This window comes from Rhopilema esculentum, chromosome 1 (genome assembly GCF_057945365.1).
Source record: "Rhopilema esculentum isolate cy_ngs chromosome 1, ASM5794536v1, whole genome shotgun sequence".
NCBI classification, from domain to species: domain Eukaryota; kingdom Metazoa; phylum Cnidaria; class Scyphozoa; order Rhizostomeae; family Rhizostomatidae; genus Rhopilema; species Rhopilema esculentum.
Window position 1 is genome coordinate 4,679,158 of NC_142815.1, and position 12,302 is coordinate 4,691,459.

A 12,302-nucleotide genomic window follows, 5' to 3' on the forward strand; every position below is an offset into this window, starting at 1 on the left:
TAAAGGTCCATCTTAGCTGTGTTGTGTTTGGTCGAAATATGTGCGGTGGAAAGAAAACATGGATGGTTAAACTGATAAATGGTCTTTCTTGTTTTTATAGAATAACTCAAATGATTCTTTGTTAAAGGTCCATCTTAGCTGTGTTGTGTTTGGTCGAAATATGTGCGGTGGAAAGAAAACATGGATGGTTAAACTGATAAATGGTCTTTCTTGTGTTTATAGAATAACTCAAATGATTCTTTGTTAAAGGTCCATCTTAGCTGTCTTGCGTTTGGTCGAAATATGTACGGCTGAAAGAAAACATGGATGGTTAAACTGATAAATGGTCTTTCTTGTTTTTATAGAATAGCTCAAATGATTCTTTGTTAAAGGTCCATCTTAACTGTCTTGCGTTTGGTCGAAATATGTGCGGTGGAAAGAAAACATGGCTGGTTAGACTGATAAATGGTCTTTCTTGTGTTTATAGAATAACTCAAATGATTGTTTGTTAAAGGTCCATCTTAACTGTCTTGCGTTTGGTCGAAATATGTGCGGTGGAAAGAAAACATGGATGGTTAAACTGATAAATGGTCTTTCTTGTGTTTATAGAATAACTCAAATGATTCTTTGTTAAAGGTCCATCTTAACTGTGTTGCGTTTGGTCGAAATATGTGCGGTGGAAAGAAAACATGACTGGTTAGACTGATAAATGGTCTTTCTTGTGTTTCTAGAATACCTCAATTGATTCTTTGTTAAAGGTCAATCTTAACTGTCTTGCGTTTGGTCGAAATATGTGCGGTGGAAAGGAAACATGGCTGGTTAGACTGATAAATGATCTTTCTTGTGTTTATAGAATACCTCAAATGATTCTTTGTTAAAGGTCCATCTTAGCTGTGTTGTGTTTGGTCGAAATATGTGCGGTGGAAAGAAAACATGGATGGTTAGACTGATAAATGGTCTTTCTTGTGTTTCTAGAATACCTCAAATGATTCTTTGTTAAAGGTCCATCTTAGCTGTGTTGTGTTTGGTCGAAATATGTGCGGTGGAAAGAAAACATGGCTGGTTAGACTGATAAATGGTCTTTCTTGTGTTTCTAGAATACCTCAAATGATTCTTTGTTAAAGGTCCATCTTAACTGTCTTGTGTTTGGTCGAAATATGTGCGGTGGAAAGAAAACATGGCTGGTTAGACTGATAAATGGTCTTTCTTGTGTTTAAAGAATACCTCAAATGATTCTTTGTTAAATGTCCATCTTAACTGTCTTGCGTTTGGTCGAAATATGTGCGGTGGAAAGAAAACATGGCTGGTTAGACTGATAAATGGTCTTTCTTGTGTTTATAGACTAACTCAAATGATTCTTTGTTAAAGGTCCATCTTAACTGTCTTGCGTTTGGTCGAAATATGTGCGGTGGAAAGAAAACATGGCTGGTTAGACTGATAAATGGTCTTTCTTGTGTTTATAGACTAACTCAAATGATTCTTTGTTAAAGGTCCATCTTAACTGTCTTGCGTTTGGTCGAAATATGTGCGGTGGAAAGAAAACATGACTGGTTAGACTGATAAATGGTCTTTCTTGTGTTTCTAGAATACCTCAATTGATTCTTTGTTAAAGGTCCATCTTAACTGTCTTGCGTTTGGTCGAAATATGTGCGGTGGAAAGAAAACATGGCTGGTTAGACTGATAAATGGTCTTTCTTGTGTTTATAGAATACCTCAAATGATTTTTTGTTAAAGGTCCATCTTAGCTGTGTTGTGTTTGGTCGAAATATGTGCGGTGGAAAGAAAACATGGATGGTTAGACTGATAAATTGTCTTTCTTGTGTTTAAAGAATACCTCAAATGATTCTTTGTTAAAGGTCCATCTTAACTGTCTTGTGTTTGGTCGAAATATGTGCGGTGGAAAGAAAACATGGCTGGTTAGACTGATAAATGGTCTTTCTTGTGTTTAAAGAATACCTCAAATGATTCTTTGTTAAAGGTCCATCTTAACTGTCTTGCGTTTGGTCGAAATATGTGCGGTGGAAAGAAAACATGGCTGGTTAGACTGATAAATGGTCTTTCTTGTGTTTATAGACTAACTCAAATGATTCTTTGTTAAAGGTCCATCTTAACTGTCTTGCGTTTGGTCGAAATATGTGCGGTGGAAAGAAAACATGGCTGGTTAGACTGATAAATGGTCTTTCTTGTGTTTATAGACTAACTCAAATGATTCTTTGTTAAAGGTCCATCTTAACTGTCTTGCGTTTGGTCGAAATATGTGCGGTGGAAAGAAAACATGGCTGGTTAGACTGATAAATGGTCTTTCTTGTGTTTATAGAATACCTCAAATGATTTTTTGTTAAAGGTCCATCTTAGCTGTGTTGTGTTTGGTCGAAATATGTGCGGTGGAAAGAAAACATGGATGGTTAGACTGATAAATTGTCTTTCTTGTGTTTATAGAATACCTGAAATGATTCTTTGTTAAAGGTCCATCTTAACTGTCTTGCGTTTGGTCAAAATATGTGCGGTGGAAAGAAAACATGGCTGGTTAGACTTATAAATGGTCTTTCTTGTGTTTATAGAATAACTCAAATGATTCTTTGTTAAAGGTCCATCTTAACTGTCTTGCGTTTGGTCGAAATATGTGCGGTGGAAAGAAAACATGGATGGTTAAACTGATAAATGGTCTTTCTTGTGTTTATAGAATAACTCAAATGATTCTTTGTTAAAGGTCCATCTTAACTGTGTTGCGTTTGGTCGAAATATGTGCGGTGGAAAGAAAACATGACTGGTTAGACTGATAAATGGTCTTTCTTGTGTTTCTAGAATACCTCAATTGATTCTTTGTTAAAGGTCCATCTTAACTGTGTTGCGTTTGGTCGAAATATGTGCGGTGGAAAGAAAACATGGATGGTTAGACTGATAAATGGTCTTTCTTGTGTTTCTAGAATACCTCAAATGATTCTTTGTTAAAGGTCCATCTTAACTGTGATGCGTTTGGTCGAAATATGTGCGGTGGAAAGAAAACATGGATGGTTAGACTGATAAATGGTCTTTCTTGTGTTTCTAGAATACCTCAAATGATTCTTTGTTAAAGGTCCATCTTAGCTGTGTTGTGTTTGGTCGAAATATGTGCGGTGGAAAGAAAACATGGATGGTTAAACTGATAAATGGTCTTTCTTGTTTTTATAGAATAACTCAAATGATTCTTTGTTAAAGGTCCATCTTAGCTGTGTTGTGTTTGGTCGAAATATGTGCGGTGGAAAGAAAACATGGATGGTTAAACTGATAAATGGTCTTTCTTGTTTTTATAGAATAACTCAAATGATTCTTTGTTAAAGGTCCATCTTAGCTGTGTTGTGTTTGGTCGAAATATGTGCGGTGGAAAGAAAACATGGATGGTTAAACTGATAAATGGTCTTTCTTGTGTTTATAGAATAACTCAAATGATTCTTTGTTAAAGGTCCATCTTAGCTGTCTTGCGTTTGGTCGAAATATGTACGGCTGAAAGAAAACATGGATGGTTAAACTGATAAATGGTCTTTCTTGTTTTTATAGAATAGCTCAAATGATTCTTTGTTAAAGGTCCATCTTAACTGTCTTGCGTTTGGTCGAAATATGTGCGGTGGAAAGAAAACATGGCTGGTTAGACTGATAAATGGTCTTTCTTGTGTTTATAGAATAACTCAAATGATTGTTTGTTAAAGGTCCATCTTAACTGTCTTGCGTTTGGTCGAAATATGTGCGGTGGAAAGAAAACATGGATGGTTAAACTGATAAATGGTCTTTCTTGTGTTTATAGAATAACTCAAATGATTCTTTGTTAAAGGTCCATCTTAACTGTGTTGCGTTTGGTCGAAATATGTGCGGTGGAAAGAAAACATGACTGGTTAGACTGATAAATGGTCTTTCTTGTGTTTCTAGAATACCTCAATTGATTCTTTGTTAAAGGTCAATCTTAACTGTCTTGCGTTTGGTCGAAATATGTGCGGTGGAAAGGAAACATGGCTGGTTAGACTGATAAATGATCTTTCTTGTGTTTATAGAATACCTCAAATGATTCTTTGTTAAAGGTCCATCTTAGCTTTGTTGTGTTTGGTCGAAATATGTGCGGTGGAAAGAAAACATGGATGGTTAGACTGATAAATGGTCTTTCTTGTGTTTCTAGAATACCTCAAATGATTCTTTGTTAAAGGTCCATCTTAGCTGTGTTGTGTTTGGTCGAAATATGTGCGGTGGAAAGAAAACATGGCTGGTTAGACTGATAAATGGTCTTTCTTGTGTTTCTAGAATACCTCAAATGATTCTTTGTTAAAGGTCCATCTTAACTGTCTTGTGTTTGGTCGAAATATGTGCGGTGGAAAGAAAACATGGCTGGTTAGACTGATAAATGGTCTTTCTTGTGTTTAAAGAATACCTCAAATGATTCTTTGTTAAATGTCCATCTTAACTGTCTTGCGTTTGGTCGAAATATGTGCGGTGGAAAGAAAACATGGCTGGTTAGACTGATAAATGGTCTTTCTTGTGTTTATAGACTAACTCAAATGATTCTTTGTTAAAGGTCCATCTTAACTGTCTTGCGTTTGGTCGAAATATGTGCGGTGGAAAGAAAACATGGCTGGTTAGACTGATAAATGGTCTTTCTTGTGTTTATAGACTAACTCAAATGATTCTTTGTTAAAGGTCCATCTTAACTGTCTTGCGTTTGGTCGAAATATGTGCGGTGGAAAGAAAACATGACTGGTTAGACTGATAAATGGTCTTTCTTGTGTTTCTAGAATACCTCAATTGATTCTTTGTTAAAGGTCCATCTTAACTGTCTTGCGTTTGGTCGAAATATGTGCGGTGGAAAGAAAACATGGCTGGTTAGACTGATAAATGGTCTTTCTTGTGTTTATAGAATACCTCAAATGATTTTTTGTTAAAGGTCCATCTTAGCTGTGTTGTGTTTGGTCGAAATATGTGCGGTGGAAAGAAAACATGGATGGTTAGACTGATAAATTGTCTTTCTTGTGTTTAAAGAATACCTCAAATGATTCTTTGTTAAAGGTCCATCTTAACTGTCTTGTGTTTGGTCGAAATATGTGCGGTGGAAAGAAAACATGGCTGGTTAGACTGATAAATGGTCTTTCTTGTGTTTAAAGAATACCTCAAATGATTCTTTGTTAAAGGTCCATCTTAACTGTCTTGCGTTTGGTCGAAATATGTGCGGTGGAAAGAAAACATGGCTGGTTAGACTGATAAATGGTCTTTCTTGTGTTTATAGACTAACTCAAATGATTCTTTGTTAAAGGTCCATCTTAACTGTCTTGCGTTTGGTCGAAATATGTGCGGTGGAAAGAAAACATGGCTGGTTAGACTGATAAATGGTCTTTCTTGTGTTTATAGACTAACTCAAATGATTCTTTGTTAAAGGTCCATCTTAACTGTCTTGCGTTTGGTCGAAATATGTGCGGTGGAAAGAAAACATGGCTGGTTAGACTGATAAATGGTCTTTCTTGTGTTTATAGAATACCTCAAATGATTTTTTGTTAAAGGTCCATCTTAGCTGTGTTGTGTTTGGTCGAAATATTTGCGGTGGAAAGAAAACATGGATGGTTAGACTGATAAATTGTCTTTCTTGTGTTTATAGAATACCTGAAATGATTCTTTGTTAAAGGTCCATCTTAACTGTCTTGCGTTTGGTCAAAATATGTGCGGTGGAAAGAAAACATGGCTGGTTAGACTTATAAATGGTCTTTCTTGTGTTTATAGAATAACTCAAATGATTCTTTGTTAAAGGTCCATCTTAACTGTCTTGCGTTTGGTCGAAATATGTGCGGTGGAAAGAAAACATGGCTGGTTAGACTGATAAATGGTCTTTCTTGTGTTTATAGAATAACTCAAATGATTCTTTGTTAAAGGTCTATCTTTAATGAATCTTTGTTGTCAAACGACTTACGGCAAAAAGACGACATGGTCGGTTAAATTGATAAATGTTCGTTGCTTGTGCTCAAAGAAAAACATTCAATAATTCCTCGTTAAAGTTCCATCTTGAACGAATTGTGTTGGGTCAATCTACTGACAGTGAAAAGAGTTGCGTTTGGTCGAACCATGTGTGGTGAAAAGAAAATATGGCTGTTGAAACTGACTAATGGTCCTGGCTTCTCTTTATTAAAAGTCATAAATATCTCTTGGTTTAAGGTCCATCTTAAAGGTGCTTTTTTTTGTCAAAATACGCTAATTGAATACAACACCGGGGTTTTCAAACTGTTGAATGCTCTATCCCTGTAGTGAAAAAGGTGAGTTTATACTTTGTTCTTGGTTAAAGAGCCATGTTTGGTCAACATTTGTTTGATGGTGGGAAAAAAGGACTATTTCATTTAACTTTTTTTTATTTAAAAATTTGCATAAATTCTTGAAATGTTGATTGGTGAAAAGTTCTTGATAAAGAGGCATTGAATGCTGATAATAGTCAAATTATATATCTGACTATATATCTGAAAACTATAAATTATTTTTCGATTCAAAGCAGTAGCAATTGTGAAGTTAACCTCATAAAGTAAAAAATTGAAGAAAATTTTAGTCTAGCTAAAAGTTCTGCCAAAGTACCCATTGACAACAGTTTTCAAAGAACAATGAATCTAACTTTTTTTAAGAGTTCTTTTTAAGCATTGGCTGCCAAGAGCCTTCAACTCAAGATGTGGTAATGTAACCAACTCAAGTGGTAATCTTTATGGGTATTTTTTTATATTTATTATATTATATCAGATTATGATCATTTATCGTTGAAATTCAAACAGAGATCTTTAAAGGGCAGAACTCTGACGGAAAGTAAACGCTTTTCATAGTACTTGATAGAATATTTTCCAATTAAACCTGGACAGATATCTTATTAAAGGTGATAATTATTCGTGATCTTAATGTTGCTGTGAAAGTAGAAATATTTCTGTTTGGTATAATTACAGCTAGAAGAAAAAATTCAACTTGTTAATCTCCAGATCTAGAAGAACTTTAATTGCAATATTTTTCCACCATGTAAAGCAGATTTGCCAACAGATTTAATTGCTTGAAATAACTTCTTATTCATGCATACCATAGAGCTGGACACCGTGGCGAGTTGACTGGAGACTGCTGCAAAAAGGCAAAAGGGCAGTGAGTTATATGAATTTATTGTTATGATTACTTTAACAAGAGGCCAAAAATAAAGAGAATATAAATCAAGTATTTAACATTGTCTTGGGACATGTAAGCAGCTAGTTATCTAGTATTTTACGTTTGTTGTACGTAATTAGTGGCTATCACGTCGGCATAACTAAATCTAGATATTTCCTGACGTTTCCTTCGAAGAAACAAAGAGGAATGTAGCAAACATTTGAAAAATAATCCAGTATTGTGTGTCATTTTGTGAGAGAGGATTTCTAAACAATGCGAGATGAAATATGAAACAAGCCACTTTTTCAAGACACATATGAGACAAGTTCAAGACACTTTTGGACATATTATTAATGAATTTTCCTTTATCTCAATAAATCTCTAAACTTTGTCGTGTCTAGATGGTCGTAATTTATAAAACTGCATTTCAGATTCCTGTTGGCAACGAAGCTAAAGAGCCAACAGACGATAATTAAATGGAGATAAATGCTGTTTAGCTGAAGAGTCGACAAAGGTACGTTTCAAAAATTCAAGATTTTATCTTTTGTATCATTTTTCTATAACATTTTGAGTGCATGAAAATTTTCGATTAATTTCCTTTGAAAGTAGGTACTTTGAGGAATATTCAAAAGTAAGATAGACGATCAAACAACGGATATTCAAAATTTAAAAAAAGTCATTTGGTTTAAAGGAGATGAAATGATGATAGATAGAAGAGGTAAAAAATTTCTCTTCAATCCCTGAATCGTGTTGATCACGATACAACAACTTTAACAAAGTAAAAACAAGATACTGCGGATACAAAACATTGAGATATGAAAAGTAAACTGAATTTGAGACTCTTTTTTTGTTCAGAACTAAGCCGTTTAGACATTTCAAATTATTTTCAAAATTGTTCTCACATTTGTTTATCCACAACTTAAATGGTATAATAATAATTTGCTAGATTGATATGAAGAAATATGATTCTTGGGAACTCAGAGACAGAACATTCCAATGGCGAAAAAGCTATTGAGCAGAATACATTCATTGCAGCATTCTAGGAGATAACTGCTAAAGGCACAAGGAGTAGGTGAGTTTGTTTCAATCGCACTTTCTAAACAGTTATCAAATTTACAAAGAAGAATCAAACTGAAAATATTTACATCAATTGTTTACATTTGATGTCGGGTATTTAAGTGAATCGATTCGGAAAAGAAATAGGCTCTTTTTTAAAATACATTTTCTTTCCAGGATTATAAAATATTGGAATGAATTTAAAATGCTTGTGTTTTGATCCTTTTGTGATTTGATCGTTTTTATCCAACGAAAGTATAAGAAAGGGTGTATGAAAGAATCATTGTCATCATTGTGGTTTTCTCTAGTTTTTCGTTTTCATTGTTGTCATTGGCGTTGAACTTGCCAGCAAATGTCACCGTCGTTCGTGAAAGTGGCTTTTGGAAAAGTAAATTTCAACAACAGATTGACTGTTTTTTTTCTGGCTCTCCTCAGAGCATAAAACATCAGAATACCGGCATCTTGTGCCGTAAAATATCTTTTTTTGTTTTATAAAAACCTTGAATAATTGTTCATTGGAAGTCAATCTTAAATTAATTGTGTTTGGTGGAAATACGTGCTGTAAAAGGAAAACAGGAGTGGTCCTTTCTTGTGCTTATAAAACTTTTTAAATGATTCTTCGTTGAAGCTCGATCTTGAGAGGGATGTCTTTGTTCGTAAAACGTTAATTGAAAACGACAACAATATCTGAAACTGAAAATAATTCACTTGCAATTGTTATTGTTCACTTGCTTTTGTGCGACGACTCCCCACGTTTCTCTTGTATCCACTCTTTTAGTTCATGGGCAAGGCAAGGAGTATTGCGGCATCTTGAGGATTTGATTTGTAATACTATGTTACGATGCGTTGTTCATGACGTTTTCAGTTCCTTCGTTCATCCTCGGGTACATCACAAGAAATGCCTCAGTTTCATCTAGTTTTTACTTGCCGGAATTTCCACGTATATAACAAGTTTATCAATCAGATATTTACACTCCAAATTTCAAAAAGATTTCCTCTTACACAAATTTCCACCCTGAATCTCAGTGCGAATTTTTCTTACGGAAACTCACACTGCCAATTTCTTATAAATTTCTTTTCACTGAAATCTACATACCCGATTTCAGCTTATATTTTGGGTTATGATCTCATAAATTTTAACTTAATTTTAATATCAAATTGCTACGATTTTTAGACGTTTGCTTGATTTGCCTTTGATTTTCAAATTCAAGGGAAAATGTCAAATAGGGAACTAAAATTTGCGACTCTTTTTGCACTTGGGCTATTTCCATTAAATAATTTAGAAGTACTATTAAAAATTCTAGGTATCAAAGCAAGTTGACCCATAAAACGGTTTCGATAAAACTCAGAGCTTAAGACTGAATCGTTTTTGTCCTTTCTGTGAGTAACAGGTATTGCTCTCGAAATCAATCAAACAGACTTTGCGCCAATGTTCATGCTTCGTTTTACAATCTTCCTGGGGCGTGGTAATTTTCTATTATGAAAACCTTGCAAATATTATTCGAAATCTGTCGGTTAATAGGATGCTTTCAGTAAAACATTAAATTTTTCCTTAGTAGCTTAGTTCTGTGACAATGGTAGGCCGCGAGCATGGTGTAGCCTGCATCACAGACCATGCTGGCAGAATGACAAACAATAACCTATCGATGGCAGTTGACAGAGTTTGTCACTTCACAATGACTGCCCTATTGGGAAAGGAAATGTGCGCGCAAAAGTAGTAAAGGTCAAGGTTATATTTTCGCTCTTCTGCCTCAAGGCCGAGTGCTCGAGTTTATTCCGACGGTTTGCTGGCATGAAAGGAGGCCTTCGAAGAATTTTCTCTACTTCAAGAAAAAAAACATGGCAGAACACAGAGCGAGCAAATTTGGTAGTGGTTCGATCAAAAGGTGATTAGTTTCCTCATCTATCTTCGAAATTTCAGGCCTCTGGTTTGCCTTCAGGGCCTTTAAGCAGAATAAAGATTCTGTTGCCTTTATTCAGCCTTTATTTGATCGAAAACCTGTGTATACAAACAAACTAAAGACTATTTTTGAAAATTGTGATACCATATATAAAATGTTAATGATCTAAATGTTTAAAAAAAAGATTCAAGATATTGACCAAAGGCTGTTACATTTTTAACTTCCCGCCTGGTTTTGCGGGCACCTGATTGATGATAGGTCTGAAATTCTTTTATGAAATTCTTTTCTTAGTTCTGGCTTACAACCTCTGCATGAAAGTACCTTAAAGCAAGCAGATTTCAGCGGAAAATAGATAAAAATAGGGTAAGTTTTCTTCAATTCCTCAAATGACCATTATATTCTGTTTTAAAAGTAAGAGCACACTAAAGTTAGCTTTTGTTTAAAGGCTAAGTCTTGTATGTACATTTGAACCTTAATGAAGGGTCAGTAGAAAATCATTTCACATTGGAAACTTCATCCAAGTTAGCTACTGCGCAAACTCCAATTTACAACTGATTTTATGATAACATTGTAAATCTGAATATAGATTTATTTTAACATGCTTTTAACGATTTACTCTTCAAATTTTAATTTTCAGATTTGGGCAGCAGGATAATGCCATTATCAGTGATCAGCTTTGTGGTGAAGTATTCAAGCACACAAGATGAAGAGGACCATGGAGATTTTCTCAAGATCAAGTCACTCTATTAAAGATCAAAGCTCTGTATCATCTCACTGGTTTGCTTGATGGGAGAGTGAGGCAAAAATGCGGAAGAAGGCAAAGAGATTTGAAGGAATAAAAGAAATCTCCAATGAAATGAATGCCATCAAAAGGGCGAAAACAAAAACATTTGTAAAAGAGGACTACGATGATTGAAAGTAGGTAGAGGATTTCAACACAGTACGTTCACGAAAATTATTGTGTCTATCCATAACGTAGATTGACTGAAAACGTATTACCAGATATATATAATTAGTCATAGAATACATTTTTAGCTGAGTAATCTTGAAACATTAAGGTATTCTTTAGTATCCTTGTACCAAATATGTGTTATTAAAGCAGCAATCTCATTTTTCACCTGAGTATATGAATTTCCACCTCCTCCATTCTCCCTAACGAATATGAACGGTTATATTAAGGACTTAATTAAATAGGGGTTTTCCATAAGTTTATTTTTAATAGGTTCAACTATTAGTGTTGGCTTATTTTAACTTGTCAATTACAGTCCATACATGTCATGGCAGTCCACTCTTCTTATCCGTAGTTGTATCAAATATGAAATTGTATTATTGTTAGTAGTATTATTGATGTCTTAACCATTACATGTTCTTATAACTTTCATGAAAATGAGTTTGATACATCTTCTTAGAAATTTATCTGATATCTTCTCAGCCTGCTAATATTTTTTGCGTGGTTTTATTCAGGAGAACAGTTTTGAAATTTTAAAAACAACAGTGTTTATAAAGCTGAAATTTCTGAGCCGTTCCAAAAGTAAACTCAAATTTATTCGGTATTATTTGCTTAAAAAAGATAGATATCTGAGCAGGTTTCCGTAGGTAAGAAACTAGAAATTCTTGGAAATTCCAATTTATTTTGTATCATTTCCCTATAAAAAAGATTAATCTAGGAGGTTTTCTGTAAGGAAGAAAATGGAGTTTTTTGCAAACGTAAATTTATTCAGTAAAAATGGCATAGGAAATGTTAGCTTTCCGTTGTAAGAAATGCCAACGTTTCTGATGTGGCACTTGGTGGAAACGGAAATGTACCTTTCTGCTGATTTTTGATGTTGGAAACTGCTACAGAAATTCTAAGTTTCTTACAAGTTTTCTTTGGTGAGATTGGTAGAAACTGTTTGTTTCTGAGTAATTTCCTAAATTAAAACTATAAGGAAACGTCGGCTTTTCTTGCTGTGGTATTTAAAGTTTTGGCATAGCTTGGGTCTTACCTTGCTTGGTGAAGCCTCAATTTAAAGTATGCTGTTTGATTTCCAAGCTCTCCCTCCCTCATTTCGTATTTTATAATGAAATGCCGTTTCGGTTAAGATTTGTATTTTGAGATTCTTTTACGTCATAGGTAAAACATCTCAGTCCTTTGGGCATCTTTTATGCTGTTTAGCGCTCCTATATGCAATTAGGTGCATCGGCAATTAGCAAGAGAAATGGTTTTCTTGGTCATTCCCTTCCAATTATCAATTAAATAATAAGGATATTTTC

At 34.5% G+C, this 12,302-nt stretch overlaps 1 long non-coding RNA gene across 34 annotated transcripts in view; it reads left to right on the forward strand.

Annotated features, from left to right (window-relative positions):
• The window catches only part of LOC135690308 (uncharacterized), a 69,305-nt gene extending 57,856 nt beyond the window's left edge, over positions 1 to 11,449 (forward strand). For 28 of the 34 annotated variants that reach the window (XR_016144287.1, XR_016144290.1, XR_016144272.1 and 25 more), the window contains 6 exons: positions 6,142 to 7,092; positions 7,524 to 7,606; positions 8,039 to 8,164; positions 9,705 to 10,034; positions 10,341 to 10,412; positions 10,687 to 11,449. This is a non-coding gene — a long non-coding RNA (uncharacterized LOC135690308). The remainder of the gene's footprint in view (positions 1 to 6,141; positions 7,093 to 7,523; positions 7,607 to 8,038; positions 8,165 to 9,704; positions 10,035 to 10,340; positions 10,413 to 10,686) is intronic. The other 6 variants (XR_016144399.1, XR_016144442.1, XR_016144325.1 and 3 more) reach the window with 5 other exon arrangements.
• The last annotated feature ends 853 nt before the right edge of the window (positions 11,450 to 12,302 follow it).